Below are 20,431 nucleotides of genomic sequence, written 5' to 3'. Positions count from 1 at the left end.
TCTTTTTAAAAAATTTAATTTTGAAGTTGCAAACTTTTCTTTTGAAGTTTAGTCTAATTGTGTTTCTGCCAACCCATCCTACCTCTTCCTAATACAATCATGACCATATCATCATTTCTTCCGTCAGGTGCGGGGGAAACGCGTGATGAGCGTTTTCTAGGAGTGCCTATAAATAAATAAAACACATAATAAATCATATTTTCCAATATTATTAGCTTTTCACCATTCAAAAAAATATTTTTGGTAAAATACTTTTCTCAAGAGACATTACGACGATAGAAAAATACTTTTACAAAGATGGCGACGTTGCTTGCCACCCGTTACGTTCCATATCACCAAATGGCAAAAAGTGGATTGCGTAGGTTCATTTGGCAACGCTAAATGGAGGTCTGTTATCTCTGCCTACCCCTCTGAGTTACAGGCGTGAGTTGTATTATTGTTACTTTTGCTCATATAGTTAACAAACATTATTTTACAATACAACTTTATTTTGTCTCAAAATTATCACAAAAAAAAAACGTGAGCCGTCATGGGACGCCTGGCAGATGTGAAACATCGTGTGTGTACCAGTAATATGCATAAAAGGTAATATTATTAAAATAATATATAGGTATACATATATATGTATACCTCAGTATAGCGTGGCCACGGCAAGCGTCGCCACGCCAACAATTCGGTTTACAAGTGAGCCTATAGATGTTTCACATCAATTTGATTTAAGTTCTAAAACACGATATTGAAGTTTTTCTAGTAGCTGAATATTAGTGATGCAACGGAAGTGTCTTACCGGAACCAGAAACGGAAACAGATGTCAAAAATAAATTTTAGCAGAAACGGAAACGGAAACGGATGCGGAAACAGAAGTGTAAATAATAATAAAAAACATATTTACAAAAATATTTTTTTCGGTAAAAACAGTTTGTATTCGTTTTTAATTTATTAAGGCATTGGATATCGATGTCCTTTAGCCTTCAATGTATGTATTTTTACTGCGCTGCTATAAGTTAAAATACGCGTTTTTTTTTTAATTTATTTTCAGGAAACAAAATTACACTATTTACAAATTAAAGTTCGCCAAACCACTCGTATTGACACACGACAAATATATTTCTAACTATGTAATGATGATGATATATTACATGGTTATCACTTATTCAAAAGTACATTTAATAACTCGTACGTATGAAATAGTCACATTTTGCCAGTTGTCAAATTATATATGGACAACAACTAGACAGTTTACTCCAGCAAGAGAAACTGATTGTTTCAAACAGCAGCAGAAGATATTACGCGCTTAAATTCACAAAATAGTACGTAAACAAACAAATGCGACAAGTGCCGAAAGGCCGCGCACGGACTGCCCGTCTCACGCCGCGCATTTGGATCTCTAAGCCGTCGTAAAGTTCCGTTTTATCTCCGTTATAAAAGTTGCGGAAACAGAAGCAGAAACGGATGTTGAAAAGCACGCGGAACTTCCGCACTTGCGGAAACGGAAACAGACATCCGTTGCATCACTACTGAATATATATGCAAAGCAACGTTTTAAAATGTTCGAGGTTCCGATCAGTTCAATTATCGGGATTACATGCTGAACCTTTATGGTTCCTTCATCCTGTGGAAAGTCCCCGAAGACAGGACGGAAAGCATCATATTATGGTGGATTCAGGCCGGGTTCGGTATATAATGTATACCTTTAGTATAGCTTGGCGACCCGTCGCCACGGCAAGCGTCGCCAACCCAACGATTCGGTTTACAAGTGATCCTATAGATGTTTTCACATCAATAACCAAAAAAAGATATATTTCGTAATGGCCGCCATGTATGTATGCAATTTAAAACGTTGGAATGAAAATTATATAAAAGTAAGATATATGTACTAAGAACGCATAAACTCCATAATCATTAACCGCAGAGAAATTTAAAAAGAATTAGCAAAAACTAGTGATGCAACGGATGTCTGTTTCCGTTTCCGCAAGTGCGGAAGTTCCGCGTGCTTTTCAACATCCGTTTCTGCTTCTGTTTCCGCAACTTTTATAACGGAGATAAAACGGAACTTTACGACGGCTTAGAGATCCAAATGCGCGGCGTGAGACGGGCAGTCCGTGCGCGGCCTTTCGGCACTTGTCGCATTTGTTTGTTTACGTACTATTTTGTGAATTTAAGCGCGTAATATCTTCTGCTGCTGTTTGAAACAATCAGTTTCTCTTGCTGGAGTAAACTGTCTAGTTGTTGTCCATATATAATTTGACAACTGGCAAAATGTGACTATTTCATACGTACGAGTTATTAAATGTACTTTTGAATAAGTGATAACCATGTAATATATCATCATCATTACATAGTTAGAAATATATTTGTCGTGTGTCAATACGAGTGGTTTGGCGAACTTTAATTTGTAAATAGTGTAATTTTGTTTCCTGAAAATAAATTAAAAAAAAAACGCGTATTTTAACTTATAGCAGCGCAGTAAAAATACATACATTGAAGGCTAAAGGACATCGATATCCAATGCCTTAATAAATTAAAAACGAATACAAACTGTTTTTACCGAAAAAAATATTTTTGTAAATATGTTTTTTATTATTATTTACACTTCTGTTTCCGCATCCGTTTCCGTTTCCGTTTCTGCTAAAATTTATTTTTGACATCTGTTTCCGTTTCTGGTTCCGGTAAGACACTTCCGTTGCATCACTAGCAAAAACCCAAATCAATAAGAGTTCTAAAAGGTCACTTACTTCCACTCCTTTGTTGATGCTAGGTGTGCGAGAAAGACGAACTATACGCTCGTCGTAGGAGAGAGCAGGACGCCAATAATACGTGTAACACTGCTACTGATGTATATATGCTCGCCTGGTACTTTTGAAGCCATTTTGTTATAGTTTCTTGACAAATCTGTAAAATTTATTAATTAATTAAATTTTATTTAATTTAGTTAATTTATTAAAGTAATTTACAATTACTGATATAAATTAATTATTAAATAAATTAATTGATAAAAAAAATTAATGGCCAAATAATCAAGAAAGTATTGAATGAGATTGGTTAAGGATGGCTAGAAATCAGTAATCTCTGTAAATGGTCAGGTCTTCTACTACTTAATTTCGGTTTAAACGCTCCTGTTAATGTTCCTGAAATCCTCACCACCGCTACCAACCGTAAACGTCAAAACAAAATGGCGAAAATTGGCACCACATACTTTTGTTTCCAGGATATTCAAAAGAGGTTATTACTACAACGGGAAAAAAAGACTGAAGAAAATATGGATGGATTATTTAAAAGATAGAAGGATAGTAAATTAAATGTTAATCAAACCTTAGTATAGCTCATATCTGCAGTACAATTACGTGGGTATCCATTGAGACCACAACACGACCATGGAGGTTGAATCTGTTCTACTGCACTAGACCTATACATTATTTAGTATTTTACATATTATTAAAATAAAAAAAACCGACGGACTACATTAATATACTTGTAGGAAGAGGATCGGTCATAGTTAAAAAGAATGAAGCTACTTTAAACTTTATAATAGTTTTTAGCAAAATCACAGGACTAATGACAGTTAATTAACCATTAAACTAAACTATGTTCCAAAGTAACAATTCAATAAATTAGCCTTAAATAATAACCGGGTATAATTAATCTAGTGACCAAATTATAGCACCGGAATAATAATTAATCCGTTTCCACAAATCAATTATCCAAAGCGTCTAGGTTAAGCAAGCGAGGGGTGCGGTGGCCGGTGACCTCCTCGTGGTGCACCCTGGAAACTCCCCACCTTATGTGGGGAGGCTAACAACTGGCCGGGAGGAAGATAGGGTCTGCGGGGCTAAACCGGACAGGGCTATACCGGGAAGGCCCGCGGACACTATGGGGCTCTTGCCGGGCCCTGCGTTTAGCGCAGGCCCTGGACGGAGTCCAAGCACGCCCACTGGATGGTGCTGAGCGCGACGTGCACAGAGGTGCCGCCGCGCGGAGTGAGGGGTGTTTTCCCGCGGGGCTATGCCGGACAGGGCCTCCCATACCGGACAGGCCCGCGGGGAACACCAGTGGACCCTGAGGGGTCGGAGGATGGCGGCCTTGTAGGCCGCGCGTCATGGGGACCACACCCCGTTTTAAAGGCGGTTTCCGGTGTCCGACAACACTGGAAAACGGTATGAAATGGCAAGCTTCAAAACAGACATACCCCAGGAGGGTACCTCCGGCATCGCCGGAGGAGAATCCCTCCCCGCGGCCTCGGCCGCGGGCAGCCCCGCGTATTCTGGGGGGGGGGGGGCAAAGACTGCTGTTGATACACGACGACCTTGGCAACGGATATGGACATCGAAGCAAGCGAAAGGAACATAGTTTTAAGGGAAGAAGTTTTAAGAGAGGAGGATAACGGAGGCTCGAGCACACCGACGCAGAGTGGGAGTAGTCAGTTGTTAGAGTCTCCCGCAAACAGCGGGCGCACTTTGAGGGTCATGCTGACGCGCTGCGACTCGCTTGTAATGGACAGGGGCGCTACGGCGTCCAACACCGATCTCGACTCGGACTCATCGGCCGCCAGCTACATGTCGGTCGTGTCTGGAGAGTCCAACAGAAGGGCCTACCTCAAAACGAGGACGGGGCCGGCCCCTCAGTACGGAGTTAGCCGAGACCAAGGTGGCCGCGTCGCTACGCACAGCGAGAGAGGCAAGGGCCTCCATACTATCCGGCCCAGCTCACCTCTCGCTGGTGGAAACTGAGGAAGACCAAACGAGTGCTGCCCTCAACAAATGCGTCGAGGCATCACTTAAAACAATTATAGACGTAGCAACCAAGTCCACCAATATAAAGGGGACGTTGGTGAAAGCGCTGAAGGAGGCGGCGGCAAACATCAAGGCCGCCGTCTCTCAGCTAAGACAGCGGACGATGTCGGAGGAGGTGGCGCGGCTGGAAGCAGCAAACGCGCGCCTCCAAAGGGACATGGAGGAGCTACGGCGCGAACTGAAGGATATCGACAAGCGCCGACCTGCCCAGCCTGACGAAACAGATATCCGGCAGCTGCTGGATGAAGTATCGCGTGCCAACGTGGAAAAGTTTGGCACCATACTCAACGCCAGGCTGGCAGGACTGGAGGATCGTCTCCTCCCCGAACCGCGGCGCCGGCCCCCGCTGGCGGCGGACAGGAGAGAGGAAGACGACGCCGCCTCCGCTTCGCTCCCCAAGGCGAAAAAGGGGACGACAAAGAAGGGACCAGCCAAAGAGCCCCTGCCCACAACATCGGGCACCGGGGCCCAGGATCGGGCGACATCTTCGGCGGCGGCCCCAGGCGAGGCTCCGCCCAAAAATAAAAAGAAGAGGAAGAAGAAGCAGCCGAGCCTGGCCGCTAAAGAGGCCGCACAGGCAAGGGACAAGTCTGCCCCTACGCCCGCCGAAGCTCCGTGGACTAAGGTAGTGTCCCGCGGGGCCAAGAAAGCGGCCAAGAAGGCGTCCAAGGGGCCGGTCAAGACTCGCCCCCCCGAAAGACCGAAGGCCAAACTACGGGCCCCAAAGACCGCGGCGGTCACCCTCACTCTCGCTCCGGGAGCAGAGGAGAGTGGCGCCACGTATGCCACGGTCTTAGCCGAGGCGAAGAGCCGCATCAACCTCGCGGAACTCGGCATCGCTGACGTCAAGTTCCGCAGGGCGGCCACGGGCGCCCGAATGTTGGAGGTGGGGGGCGATGCAGCCCCGGAAAAGGCCGACTCTCTGGCCGCTAAACTCAGGGAGGTGCTCGGCCATGAGAAGGTCAGGATCGGCCGGCCGATGAAATGCGCCGAAGTGCGCATCACTGGCCTCGACGACTCTGTCACCGCGGCTGAGGTCGTGGAGTCAGTGGCCAGAGAGGGAGACTGCACGGCCGACGCTATAAGGTCGGGCAAGCTCGCCTTCGGCCCGAGGGGGGATGGCTCCCTCTGGCTGAGCGTGCCGGTGGCGGCCGCCAAAAAGGTGACCGACGCCGGTCGCGTGAGGGTCGGCTGGACCTCGGCCAGAGTGGTGCTGCTCGCCCCGCGGCCGACGCGGTGCTTCCGCTGCCTCGAGACGGGACACATGGGTGCCAAGTGCCAGTGTGAGGTGGACCGCAGCAAGTTGTGCTTCTGCTGCGGAAAGCCAGATCACCGGGCACGGGACTGTTCGGCAGACCCGAACTGCCCCGTCTGTGAGGCGGCGGGCAAACCGGCGGGCCACTCGATCGGCGGCGACGGCTGCGTCACCGCCGGGCAGAAGTCGGCGCGCAGAGAGAGAGTTGCGCCTAAGCGATGGCCTCGGCGCAAGGCCAAGAAGGCCGGAGTGGAGCGGATGGACACCAGTTCGTAAATGGACACCATCCGACTCCTACAATGTAACATCAACCACTGCGCCCGAGCACAGGACCTGTTGGCCCAAACCATGGCGCAGTGGTTGATAAATGTAGTGGTGGTTGCCGACCCGTACGTCATCCCCTCTCGGGACGACTGGGCGGGTGATTTCGGCAACCTGGTGGCCATCTCCGCTCCGGCCCGCGGCGGCGACCCCCCCTCTCCGAAAGGTAGCGAGAGGCACGGGAAGCGTGCTCGTGGTCGTCCGGGGAGTGGCCATAGTGGGGGTGTACTTCCCACCCAGCTGGCCCCTCGCCGACTTCGAGCGCGCCCTCGCAAAGGTGCAGGCGCTCACGGCGCGGGTCTCCCACCTCCCCGTGGTCGTCGCGGGGGACTTCAACGCCAAATCAACGGCTTGGGGATTCCCCGCGACGAACCCGAGAGGGGAAGAGCTGGAGGACTGGGCGGCCGCGTCGGGGCTGATGCTCCTCAATAGAGGAAGGGAGCTGACCTGCGTGCGCCAACAGGGGGGGTCCATCGTGGACCTCTCCTTCGCATCCCCGGTCTTGGTGCCCAAAATCTGTGGATGGAAGGTCGAGGTGGGTGTGGAGACGTTGTCGGATCATCGTTATATTCGATTCGACCTCTCCACTTCCGCCTCGGCCACGACAAACTCGCCACGCACCACGGCCGGGGATGGCCCGCGCTGGGTGCTAGGGCGCCTGGATCGAGAGATGGCAAAGGAGGCGGCCATAGTCGCAAGCTGGACAGCCGACTCTGATCCCGTCGATTCCGCCGAGAACGTGGACGCGGAAGCGGACCGGCTGGGCGAGTTAGAAAGATATTTCTATGATTGACTTAAAACAAAACCTTATTTTCATAGGAGACATTAATATAGACCTAAAATCTAATTCCTCTTACAAGAACCATTACCTAAATACTTTTAACGAACATGGACTGATATGTGGCATTTCAGACTACACTAGAATTGAAAAAAAATTAAATGTCACAACAAAGTCATGTATAGACCATATCTTTGCTCGGTTCCCTACATTAGATACATGCTCTGCGGCACTAGATGTCGTGCTGGCCGATCATCGCACAATTGTATTCACTTCAGTCGCCGACGCAAAACCCAAGTGCATACAGGATGTTACTAAAATAAACATTAACTATGAAATATTGAAACAAGAATTAAACAAAGTTGATTGGTTATCAACAAATGACATGAGCTCACCTGACGATATTTGTAATTTTATCCGCAAATCTTTTCAGCATGCCACATCAATAGCTACGTCTTGTAAAACCTTTAGTAAAAAAATTAGCAACCGTCCCATTAGAATTCCCTGGATGAATGAAAATATCTCCCGCTTATGTAAGAAAAGAAATAGGCTATTTAAAGTATGGAAAAAAAGTTCATATAACCCAGAAGTCAGATTAGAATATAATAAAATACGTAATAAAATACACAAAATTTTAGAGGCTCGAAGAAACACTTATTACATTAATCAAATAAACAATAATTTCAAAAATACAAAAAAAGTATATCAGATAGTCAACCAAATGTTAGGACGAGTGACACAATCTATCGATGCTGCTATTCTTAATGCGTTCGAAGCTCAAGGGTTTAGCACTAAAAAAATTGCTGACGATTTCGCGATCGGTTTTAATACTGCGGTAAAAGAAATTATTCCTAGATGCGACGTAAAACTACAGGATCAACTTTGTCAACAACCCATTAACTCAAGCTTGTACTTTCAAAAGGCCTTCAGGGAGAAAATTTATACAATATTGAAAAAATTAAACTCCAATAAGGCCCCATGACCTGATAATATTAAGGTATCCGATATTATAATCGTAGGACAAGATGCATCAATGGCTATTGCTAACCTAATTAATTGTAGCATTAAATCAGGAGTGTATCCTAATGAGCTAAAACTAGGCTGTGTTAGGCCAATCCACAAGAAGGGTAAACGCGATAATTATTACAACTATCGTCCCATTACCCTGCTCTCATCGATAGATAAAATAGTAGAAAAATGTGTTTGCGAACAAATACAAGAGTTTTATCAGGAACATAAGGTTATCTATCCGAATCAATTTGGCTTCCAAAAAGGGAAAGGAACGAATGACTTACTGATAAAATTTACGGATGAAGTTAATGGACATCTCAACAACAAACACGTTGTATTAGCTTTGTTTGTGGATTTTTCGCGTGCGTTTGATACCTTAGACCATAAGCAGATTATCACTAAGTTGGAATTCTGTGGCGTTCGCGGCCCGTTACTCAGATGGTGCACGAATTACTTACAAAATCGGAAACTTTCCGTGAAGGTAGACCAGACGTTTAGCGAACAATTTGATGTAACGGAAGGCACACCTCAAGGCTCTGTGCTTGCTCCCCTATTTTTTACATCATACGTAAATGATATGAGTAGTTCTATTAAATTTTCCACATGTTACCAATTCGCAGATGACACTTGCCTTGTAATAGCAAATAAAGACCCGAATACAGCTTTCAAACTTCTACAATCTGATTTAGATGCATTAATGAGATGGTGTCATGACGCTCGTGTTGTTATAAACAGCAATAAAACAAAACTACTAGTTATTATAAAATCACCATATATCAAACAAGATTATTCTTCTAGATTAGTGGCACATAAACACAACTGTCTGCATACCGCAAGTCGAGATGTTTGCAACTGCCCCAACGTCGAAATTGTAGAAAATCAACGGTACTTAGGCTTAATTATTGATAGCAAATATAACTGTTCTAAAAGACCGTATACCATTCAAAGTAAAACTAATGCTATACCACGCATTGGCTGAATCCTATATTCAATATGGATTAGGTAGTTACGGCCGCACATATAAATCTTACCTAGATAAAATTTACAGACTACAAGTTAAAATACTTAAAAAGATTATATCACCTAAGTTTAAAGAACAATTCCATAACGATGAAAACAAAATTTTCAACCACTGTAATGTCTTACCAATTCATACAAAAATAAAATATTTAATGCTAAAAGAATATTTTTTTAATGAAAAAATTTTAACTAAAATTGAACATCCTGTATGTACGCGGTCGACAAATCTTAACCAGTTTTGTACCATCGGAGCAAAAAATGTGTACGGCGAGCGCACGGCAAGTTACATCGTTCCTAAATTAATTAATGAACTACCCCCAGGTTTGGTAAAATGCATAACACCAAAAAACATTAAGCGTAAGCTAAAACATTATTTATGTACGCAAGATGGTCACTTTAGCGCTAGTGACAAACCACTGCGGTTTATATAGCGTTAATTAACTGTAATATTTTTTATTGTAAAATTGTATTTTGGTAATAAAATAAAAAATAAAAAAAAAAAGTTGCTGGCCAACGTCTGCGACTCGTCTATGCCCAGGGCCCAACCGTTCCGTCCGCGCCGGCGAGTGTACTGGTGGCGCCCAGAGCTGCGCGACTTACGACGGGCGTGTGTGGTGTCGCGCCGCCGGTACACTCGCTGCCGAAGGCGTCGAGTCCGGGATCAGAGTATGGAGGAGGAGCTGTACCAGGCGTACAGAGCCGACTGCCTCGCTCTCCAGGTCGCCATTGCGAAGGCCAAGCAGGGAGCGTGGGAGGAGTGGCTCCAAACGCTGGAGGAGGACCCGTGGGGCAGACCGTACCAAGCGGTGCGGAAGAAGCTTCGACCCTGGGCTCCACCCATAACAACTACTATGGAGCCACAGTTGGCGGAGGAAGTGGTCGGGGCTCTCTTCCCGCACCGGGTAGGGTCTGCCTTGCCGGCGGAGGAGGAAGGAGAGGCGGTCAACGATGAGGTGGAGCCGGTGTCCGAACAGGAGGTGATGGACGCCGCCGTAAAGCTCCGCCTCAAGAAGACCGCCCCCGGGATGGACGGTGTGCCTGGTCGGGTACTATACCTGACGCTTCCCGAGCTCGGGGGGCGAATAAGGGCCGGTTCCCCAGCTCGTGGAAGGAAGGTAGGCTCGTCCTTCTAAAGAAGGATGACCGCCCGCCCGACCAGGCATCGGCGTATCGGCCGATTGTGTTGCTCGGCGAGCCGAGTAAACTCTTCGAGCGCGTGCGCGTGCTCGTTGCTCGTCTCGCCGAGCACATAAATCTGAGCTACGCGCAATTCGGATTCCGCTGTGGCCGGTCGACTATCGACGCGGTGTCCCGACTCAAGGGCCTAGCCGAGGAGGTAGTCGCACAGGGCGGCGTGTTGGTGGCTGTGTCGTTGGATATTTCAAACGCCTTCAACACGCTGCCCTGGACGGCGGTGATGGAGGCACTGCAGCACTTCGGTGTTCCGGGCCACCTGCAAAGGCTGATCCGGGACTATTTTATCGGAAGGGCTGTGGTGTACCCCACGAGAGACGGCTGGGCCCGACGGGCCATGTCGTGCGGTGTTCCATAGGGATCGGTTACGACTGGGTGCTGCGCGGTGACATGTTGCGGGGGGTCGGCCTGATATGCTATGCCGACGACACCCTCGTGACTGCCCGTGGCAGCACACACCGCGAGGCGATGGTTCTCGCCACAGGGGGGGTCGCCCAGGTGGTCCACCGAATTCGGAGGCTGGGGCTCGAGGTGGCGCTCAACAAGTCAGAGGCCCTGGCATTCCATGGGCATCGACGTGGGCCGCCTCGAGGCTCCCAAATAACGGTGGCCGGGACACCCATCACCATCGCAGGTACCATGAAGTACCTAGTATCCTCGATGGTCGATGGGCCTTCCGGGAGCACTTCCGGCGCTTGGCTCCGAAACTGGTAGCCGCCGCAGGTGCTCTCGGAAGGGTCCTTCCAAACCTGGGCGGCCCTGGATGGGCATGCCGCCGCCTCTATATGGGGGTGGTGAGGTCGATGGCGCTGTACGGGGCGCCCATATGGTCGGAATCCCTCAGCGCCCGTTACCGCATCCTGCTGCGACGTCCGCAGCGGGTGATGGCGCTGAGAGTGGCTCGGACGTACCGTACGGCATCATACGAGGCGACGTGCCTGATCGCCGGTAGCCCGCCGTGGGCGCTCGAGGCCGAGGTCCTCGCGGCGGTCTATCGGCGATTGAAGGAGAGTGACCTCCGCCCGCATCCGTTGGAGGTCAAGCAGTGGAGGGAGGAGGCTCGCGACGACCTCTTCCGGAGGTGGGCGGAGGAGCTGGAGTCCCCGGGACCGAGCCGGCTGTTGGTGGCGGCGATCGGGCCCGTCCTGCGGGAGTGGGTGGAGTGCCGCCACAGGGCCCCCAACTACCCCCTCACTCAGATGCTCACCGGGCACGGATGCTTCGGGGCGTATCCGTGTGGGGTGGTGAAAAGGGAGCCCACCGCGGACTGCCACCACTGTGGCACCGGAGAGGTGGACACGGCGCAACACACGCGCGAGGCATGCCCAGCATGGGCGGAGCAGCGCGTCGCCGTGTCCTCGGTCCTTGGGACGGACCTCTCCCTGCCTGTCATGGCAGCTGCTATGGCAGACAGGGAGGAGGTATGGAAGGCGGTCTCCTCTTTCAGCGTCGAGGTTATGACGCTGAAAGAAGCGGCGGAGCGGGCGCGGGAAGAAGCCGTCGACTCGCTCCCGATCCGCCGCAGGAGACCGGGGCGGCGCCGTCGGGCGCACCTTGTGGCGCTAGACAGGGCGCCGCCGTGAGGGACCCGCGGGCGGCGAATCGGGGTTCGCCGCCTGCCTCGCAAGGGTCCCGTGCTGTAGGACTCCCCACGTGTTCCGAGGAGTCCTCAGCGAAGGTCGACGGCGCCTTCTGCTGAAGGCGTCGTCGCGGAAGCAGGGCCCGCCGCATCTCCACGTGGCGGGCAATCCGCAGACGGTGCCGTGGTGGTGTGCTATTGCGTTCCCACGGCCCCATCACAAGCGGAGAAGGTGGAACACCGTTGGGTTTTGGTGAGTATACCCGGGGCTTCTATTGGCGCCGGGGGAGCCTCACATAACGGCCTGCCCCCCGAAGGGCGGAAGGGAGGAAGTACAACTAGTGCACCGAGCCACGGCAGAGCCAAGACTGCCTTTCAAATAATGTCGCACGTCTTTTATAGCGGCAGAGCTAGTAGTGGGGAGAGTGGGGGCATCGAATGACGCAATCGGTGCACGTGTTGTTTACAGTTTCGCTCGAGTGGCGCGCGGGCGCCGACATACTAATGTTTTATTACTCTACTGTCAGTCGGGCAAATAAAAATGGGCAATGTTTTGTTGTTAAAAGAAATACTTACGTATAATTCTGATCACAACAGTGAAATGCAAGCCTCAATGCATGAGTTATTTGGCCATCTTCAACTTGAATGCCCTTCTAGAAAAATAAAAATAAAAATTTTGTATTTATTGTACAAACAATAGCGTGATTTACAAATTTACATAATGTTAACAGTGCCATCTAGTGACAAAAGTAACAAATCAAGACCTAAAGCTAAAAATTGTACTCTTTTAAAACTCACCTCCATTAAATTTGAAGTATAGTAGAAAATAAGTGCACATTCCAATAGCAAAAGTAGAAATACGAGGATTGAGTACTAAAACAAAGAAATACATCTTATTAATATTATAAATGCGAATATTTAGATGGATGGATGTTTGAAGGTATCTCCGAAACGGCTCAACGGATCTTGATGAAATTTGGCACAGATGTAAAACATAGTCTGGCAGAGCTGTCATAGGCTACTTATTATTTTTTAAAAGGCCGCGCGGCCGAGTCGCAGGCGACAGCTAACATTATAAAAGCGTATATTAACTTATTACGAATTAATTGGTCATTCAATCCATAATTGTCATTGGTAGCAGTACATCATTTGACGCTCACAAATAGTGATTGCAATCCGGCGTCATTTTCAGTCCGGCCGGATACGACCGGATTCCCATCAATCCGGCCGGATCCGACCGGATCCGACCGGATTGATTAAATCAAGATGATTTTCGCTTTTTAGTACAAAATAAGTAAGTTAATCAAGTGTCACTGCACTTATATGTAGGTAGTTTATAAAAAATAAATCACAAATATAATAAATATAAAATCGACTTTATTTCCTAACCAATATTAAGACAAATAGACAACAAGAAAACAATTAAAATTTAGTAGTGTAGGTAACTAGTAATAATTTTACGACGTAACGAGTAGCTTAGTCTTTCTAGATTTCACTTTCACAGATAGATCAATTTATAAGTAACAATATTAATTATCAAGTAACTATAATATCTCATAGATACAATTAACCTTACGTAATTAACTGAAATGAGATCAAAATCATTATTAAAGTATTTGAGAATGCTAACAAACAAGTCTTATAGGTATTTATGTTTATGACAGATACCATCATGATTTGATGAATCTATCGAACGAATGAATGGCAAAAATTATCACAATAATGAGTTTAGAACTCTTTAGTTTAATCAACTTACGATAAATAATTATTTTAAGTAATAATTGTAAAAAAATATAAGTATTAAAAGAAAATCAATATAAATTTTGAAAATAAGATCGTAGAAAACAAATATTGTTAATTGTGTCATCAGCTAAACGACTTCTAATAGAGCTGCAAATATATACGTACAACGCATTTAAAGTACCTACTCATGCAACAGCTATATTATTTTCCCACAAACTGCTAGCACCGGATCCGGTATATTGGTACCGGATCCGATAACCATTAAATGATGCCGGATCCGCCGGATTATCGGATCCGTTTTTCCGGATTGCAATCCCTACTCACAAAGCAATAGAGAGAAAAACTGAAAGCTCTAAGTAGAGCGTCAAGAAACCGCTGTCTTCTGTCATCTGTCAAAGTTTTTATACGGTATTTTCACCACTGTGCCGGAATTATAAAAGAGTTTCGAAGCCGTATTGCATCTATAGCTGGTGATAAGTTATTTTTTGTTAGTAACAGAGTACTTTGTACATAAAGTAAAGCGTTTTTTTTTAAATATATGTAATGTATTTATCTACTGTCACTCTTGATTATGCTGACATCTATGCGATTGAGCAATAGGCAGTTTTTCCACTCATTAGATCGTATATTTTGTGTCAATTTTATATATATTAAATTAAGATTACAAATGGGAAGCGAATTTAATTCATCGACTTACCATAAATAATAGAAACTGTGAGCAATTTATAGCACCATAGAATCCCATAAAAGCTATGAAGAAAAAGAAGATAGAAAGCAGAGATAAAGCAATTCCTAATTGAACATCCAAAAATTCCTTAGTGAATAACACCTGTAATTAAAACAGCAATTAAGTTAACAAAACAATTGATTGTACCATTCAAGGCATTGTCCTCTGTATATGAGGCTATAAGACGTAATATTTTGTGCTTATTTGATTTTCTCCATTTTGACGCTGATGGTAGCGGTTTGTATCGGTGGTATAAATTCGAACTAATAATATCTCAGATGAAGAATTATATAGATATGACATGCGCGTTCACCCGTAAGGGACAGATAGAGAGTACTATAGACTATACCTATATATAAGTAAAAGGATTGGGGTTACCAGTTATTTGTTTTGTCCCGAAAATGAATAATTACGATATAATTTAATATAGACCAATTTATATATTCCCAATTAAATTGTAATTAATAAACGTAATAAATATAAAAAACAATGCGTAATTTTTGTTTATGTGACTAAGATTACATAAACAGATTTTTTTAGTAATACTTAGTCAGGTCATAAATTCTGTTACATGTTTAATATAAAATAATTGAAACAAGTTTATTCATTATGTGACCATTTATATACCAAAATGAACTTAACAAAACATAGATTCTTATGACACTAAAGTTTATTCAAAATGACATCCGTGATTTTGAATACAGGCCTTCAATCTGCTCGGCCAGTCGTCTATCACAGCACGAACGAGGTCCATGTCAATATCGGCGGCTGCCTTAATCAAGGATGTCTTGAGTGACTCCAAAAAAAGAATTTCCCGATATTTTTTTCCCGCGTACTGCTTCAACAAAGCGCGGCATCTCTTCAGTCTTAGGTCCATTAGACGAGCATTCAAACGATGTCCTATTTTTCTTCGATATGCACGAAGCCCTAAGTCTTCATAAAAAGCTACAAAAAACGTACCAATATTATAGTCATATAATTTTAAATTACTCTGTATATCATTACAGTGAACACTACATGTAAAACTACTTAATATTAAACTATTTTGATTGTAATTTCTAAGAAACAAAATTTACATGGGACAAATTAAAAAGCATACTCTTTAAAATCAACGGGATAAGAAAGTATCAAATATTTAAAAACACAGCATATACCAGAATTAAAAACTCCTTTTGAAATCTGTTGAAAATAGTATAAAATATGTGAATTGTTTCATTTATATACATTATACATACTATAATTTATTTCCCCTAAATTCAGGGTAATTTTTACAACAAGATGGTGGTATTATTTTTACGGGTAATAACCAACTAATTTGAAAAGAAGTTTAATATGGCCGCTTGTTTCCCAGATCTACAGTATATTATTTGACACAAATGACATCTGCGTTTGGGCGCATAATGTTCGAAAAATACTATTTTATTTTAGCTGATTTTACCCGTATTTTAACATATTAGTTATTACAAAGACTGTAAAGAACAACTAGTTTGTATTTTCTTCCTTATTTTGTATGAATACATGTGAATAAGTGCGTAGTTTCAGTACTTACGAGTGAAAGGTTATGTTTTTCTCTTTTCGCTCACTACGGCTTTTACAACCGACGATACAGCAGTATACCATGTTTTATAAACTTTACCTTACTAAAACTGTAATATCAAAATATTTTTGCACAATTACAGCCACTAAGTACTCACAATTTTCGAAAAATAACACGAATGTCAAACTTTGTTAGGGACAACCTAGGTTGCTTGTTGGGGACAACCTTTGTTCCAAACAAAGCCCAAACCCTGGTACGCAGAAAGGGACGGAAGATAGTTATCCCTGTCTTTGTCACGTCACAGGAATTGTGTATAACTGTATCTCTCTCACTCACGGTATTATTATTACCGTGTCATAGACTTGAATAATATAGATAAAATGAACTGTCACGTAACATCAACAGACGGACATCGGAATGAAATAAAATGTCATTTTCAAGTATTGACACACTGACGACACAACTATTGACATTGACACATTTCAATGACACACTTCAAGATCTTAAGAAATTTTGGCTTTAATTGAAGTTGGACGCTCAGTATTTAAGGGTTATATCACTTATCTGTGAAGAAATTCATAGATGCTATTCTGCACTTAGGGTGTGATTACACTAAAAACTGACTGATTTAAGTTATTTTTAAGTTCAACTGACGATGACCTAAATATGTTCCATAAATATCTAATTCCAATATCGACTGTCATGACACATTGACCCAGATATTGTAATAAAAGATAATTTGTATACCCTTACAAAAGATTACCAGTATTATATGATATTAAGGGTAATTGCTTTGAAATAACTGTTTATAATGATATCAAAAGGATCAATGTTCAGCCAGTTTTATTTATAAGGCTCTGATCCATTATGAGAATCAGTTTTATATTAAACTAGCTTTTACCCGCGACTCCGTCCGCGCGGAATAAAAAATAGAAAACGGGGTAAAAATTATCCTATGTCCGTTTCCTGGTTCTAAGCTACCTGCCCATCAATTTTCAGCTAAATCAGTTCGACCGATCTTGAGTTATAAATAGTGTAACTAACACGACTTTCTTTTATATATATATATACTAGCTTTTACCCGCGACTCCGTCCGCGCGGAATAAAAAAAATAGAAAACGGGGTAAAAATTATCCTATGTCCTTTTCCTGGTTCTAAGCTACCTGCCCACCAATTTTCAGTCAAATCGATTCAGTCGTTCTTGAGTTATAAATAGTGTAACTAACACGACTTTCTTTTATATTATATATATAGACTAGCTTTTACCCGCGACACCGTCCGCGCGGAATAAAAAATAGAAAACGGGGTAAAAATTATCCTATGTACTATTCCTGGTTCTAAGCTACCTGCCCACCAATTTTCAGTCAAATCGAATCAGCCGTTCTTGAGTTATAAATAGTGTAACTAACACGACTTTCTTTTATTTATATATAGATAGATAAACTGAAATTCAGCATAACTATTGTTTGAATGTAGCTTCAGTAATGGAGAAATTTACAAGCAATAGATTACCGTGGTATAAATATATAAATAAATATATAAATTTGGAGAGATGATGAAAATAATGGTGGCGAAGGAAGTGGAAATACACCCTTTCTGTTCATCCCCTCCTTTGATTAAAGGTACGTGTCTATGGACAACGGTTACTTCGCTTTAACGAATTCAGCTGACCGTTTGCTCATTTGCCACATTATAATTAATTAAAAAAAAAAACAAGAAATAACGAATTTGAATGTGTGTTGCTACGAAGGTAGAGGAAGACCAAAGAAAATATGGATGGATTTTGTGTAAGAGGTTATACGTAAGAAGGGAATGAATTCAGATATGACGGCTAATAAAGATGTGTTGAAGAGTTCTCTGCCGACGCTACGTAAGGAATAGGCTAGAATTAAATCAATAAAACGTTTCAGTCCGCCTGGCACCGACGTCACAAGCAAAACGACATATAACTGTATGAACTTAGAATGGAATAACCCAGTCTTACAGTTCAATCAACTGAGTATCAACTTTTAACCGCCATAAACTCATCAAGGTCCATATTTTATAGAATCATAATCATCAGCTCACTATACGTCCTCACTGAAGGGCTCGGACAAAACCCTAAGTTAGGGGTGGTGGTTAACCACGCTGGCCCAGTGCGGATTGACTTTACACATATCTTTTAATTTCTTAAGTATGTGCAGGTTGCATCACGATGTTTTCCTTCGGCCTAAGAACGTCGTATAAATGTAAATATTTAAATCAAGAATCGAAAAACACATTGGTACGTGGTTGTATTCGAACCTGGACCTGCAGATTGCAAGTCAAGTACTTAACCCCTGAACCACCGACGCTCGTAAAATACCAAAACAATACAAAAATACCTCTTGCTTCAGAAAGTCTCGAAAGATCAGTACATTTAGATAGTTTATTTTTTAATATATCGGGATCTGAAATAACTGAAAGACTAGGATTTGGCTATAGTCAAACACGCTGGCCCAGTGCGGGCTTACTTCACACATATCTATGAATTTCTTCTCAGATTTCTCTTCATCATAAGAACGTGTTAGTCCGTCCCATCAAAGCTGATATTGCAGAATATAAGCGCTTATTTCTAATAAGCCATATTGAATAAAGGTCTTATGCATTCGGCACTGCAAACTTATTAGACACTTTGATTTCTTCTGTTATTGTTACATTATTTATTCTATAATTAAGCGTTAGCCTTCTGAATGGATTAAATCATCATTTGAAGGTTAAATACAAATACATTTGACATATACATAGTACTAATAGAATAGACATTACAAATTGAATACTACGCTTAAAAAAATTACTTGTGACAAATATTGGTACTAAAGATTTTGTACGATTATGTTTGAAATGTATGCGTATTGTATGAGGATGGGAAGGGGAAGTGGATTTGGCGGAAGCGGGGACGCATAGGAAGGAGAAATATCCTATTTCTGTACGTCCCCTTCTCCGTTAATTAAAGGTAGGCAACGCATCTACATTTGTGTATGTCTATGGGCAACGGTCATCTTGCTATTGCGGCGAATCCAGGTGGCCGTTTGCTGGTTTGCCACCTTATGATATAACATTTTAAAAAAAAAAAACGTAATGTCCGCTCTATAATTACATATACCATAAGATGTAATGTTTTACAAGAAGAACTTCTAATATTACAAAAGAGGATAAACATTATTTTTAACTAAACAACAATTTAGAAAGGCTTTTGTAACTACCGCGTATAAAGTAAAAAATACCTTAAAAACAGGACTGCTTTTTTCATGGATATAAAATGTGAGGGTATCCGGAGAAGAAATGATCCAGAGACTCAACGCAAATAATATTGATGATAATATCTGTAACAAATGTAAGTATATTATTTCATCATCATCAGCTCACTATACGTCCCCACTGAGGGGCTAGGAGCCTACCCTAAGTTAAGGTTAACTAGGCCATAGTCAACCACGTTGGCCCAGTGCGGCTTGACTTCACACATATCTTTGAATTTCTTTTTACATACGTACAGGTACATCACGATGTTTTCCTTCATCGTAAGAACGTCGGATAAATGTAAATACGTAAATCGAAACTCGAAAAACACATTGGTATATGGCGGGATTCGAACCCAGGACCACTGAGCCACCGACGCTCTTCCGAGCATCCATGGCCGAGCTAAAGATTAATAGGTTTTTTAACCTCATCATCAACCTGTCCTTGTGCCAATGGAGGGTCGGCACAGTATGTCTCATACATGTCTATCAGTCATACCTGAATTCAATACCGTCTTACGTATATCCTCTTACAATCAAATATAAATTGATCTTTGGACGTCCTCTACCTTTGTAGCCATCCTCATTCAATCTTATTATTTTTTTGTTTGTATGAATATAAAAACGCTATTTTTTTATTATAAAACCCGACCTTGACTGTACTTATAACACACTATGGAAGAATATGAATGGAATAAAACCTCACTCGTCATAATCAATTGTTAAGTACTAAGTCAAGGATAGGTAGGGGAAATGGATTTGGTGGAGGAGAGGATGTATGTACATGCATCTGCATTTTTTCAGCTTAGTGTAGGTCTATGGGTAGCTATACCTTCGCTATTTTAGCGATGATAGGTGGTGCTCAATTGTCACTTATTACTATTAAAATTTTCAATATAAAAATTACTTACCATAAAAATTAAATTACTGAATATAAGTACAACAGCTGCTACTCGAGACATTTTTTTAGTCTTCTCAACCATATTTGTTACTGTAAAAAAATTATTTTCAAAATAACTTTCAACCCATTTGGTATTAAGACATTGTTATAAAATTAATTAAATTTCATTATCATCTTGTTCTGATAAAACAATAAATTTTTTTTACATTTTTTTTTGTTTCATTATGTACCGTTAATTAACGTTAATTAAGTTTTTTAATTTTTAATGAACACTGTGACCACACCCTTATTTCCACGTTGTATACGTGTCTCACTATA

General features: G+C 43.1%; 1 long non-coding RNA gene across 1 annotated transcript; it reads right to left on the bottom strand.

The window, feature by feature from the left end:
- Positions 1–64: 64 nt before the first annotated feature.
- On the bottom strand, positions 65–12,598 carry LOC123722611. Its single transcript, XR_006756528.1, has 4 exons — positions 12,525–12,598; positions 3,313–3,406; positions 2,736–2,892; positions 65–166 (listed from the first exon to the last, which is right to left on the bottom strand). It is a non-coding gene; the product is annotated as an uncharacterized LOC123722611 (long non-coding RNA).
- Positions 12,599–20,431: the final 7,833 nt, after the last annotated feature.

Source organism: Papilio machaon, chromosome 28, assembly GCF_912999745.1.
Source record: "Papilio machaon chromosome 28, ilPapMach1.1, whole genome shotgun sequence".
Classification (NCBI taxonomy): domain Eukaryota; kingdom Metazoa; phylum Arthropoda; class Insecta; order Lepidoptera; family Papilionidae; genus Papilio; species Papilio machaon.
Note: the sequence above shows the minus strand (reverse complement) of the source record. Positions and strands in the feature narration are given on the sequence as shown.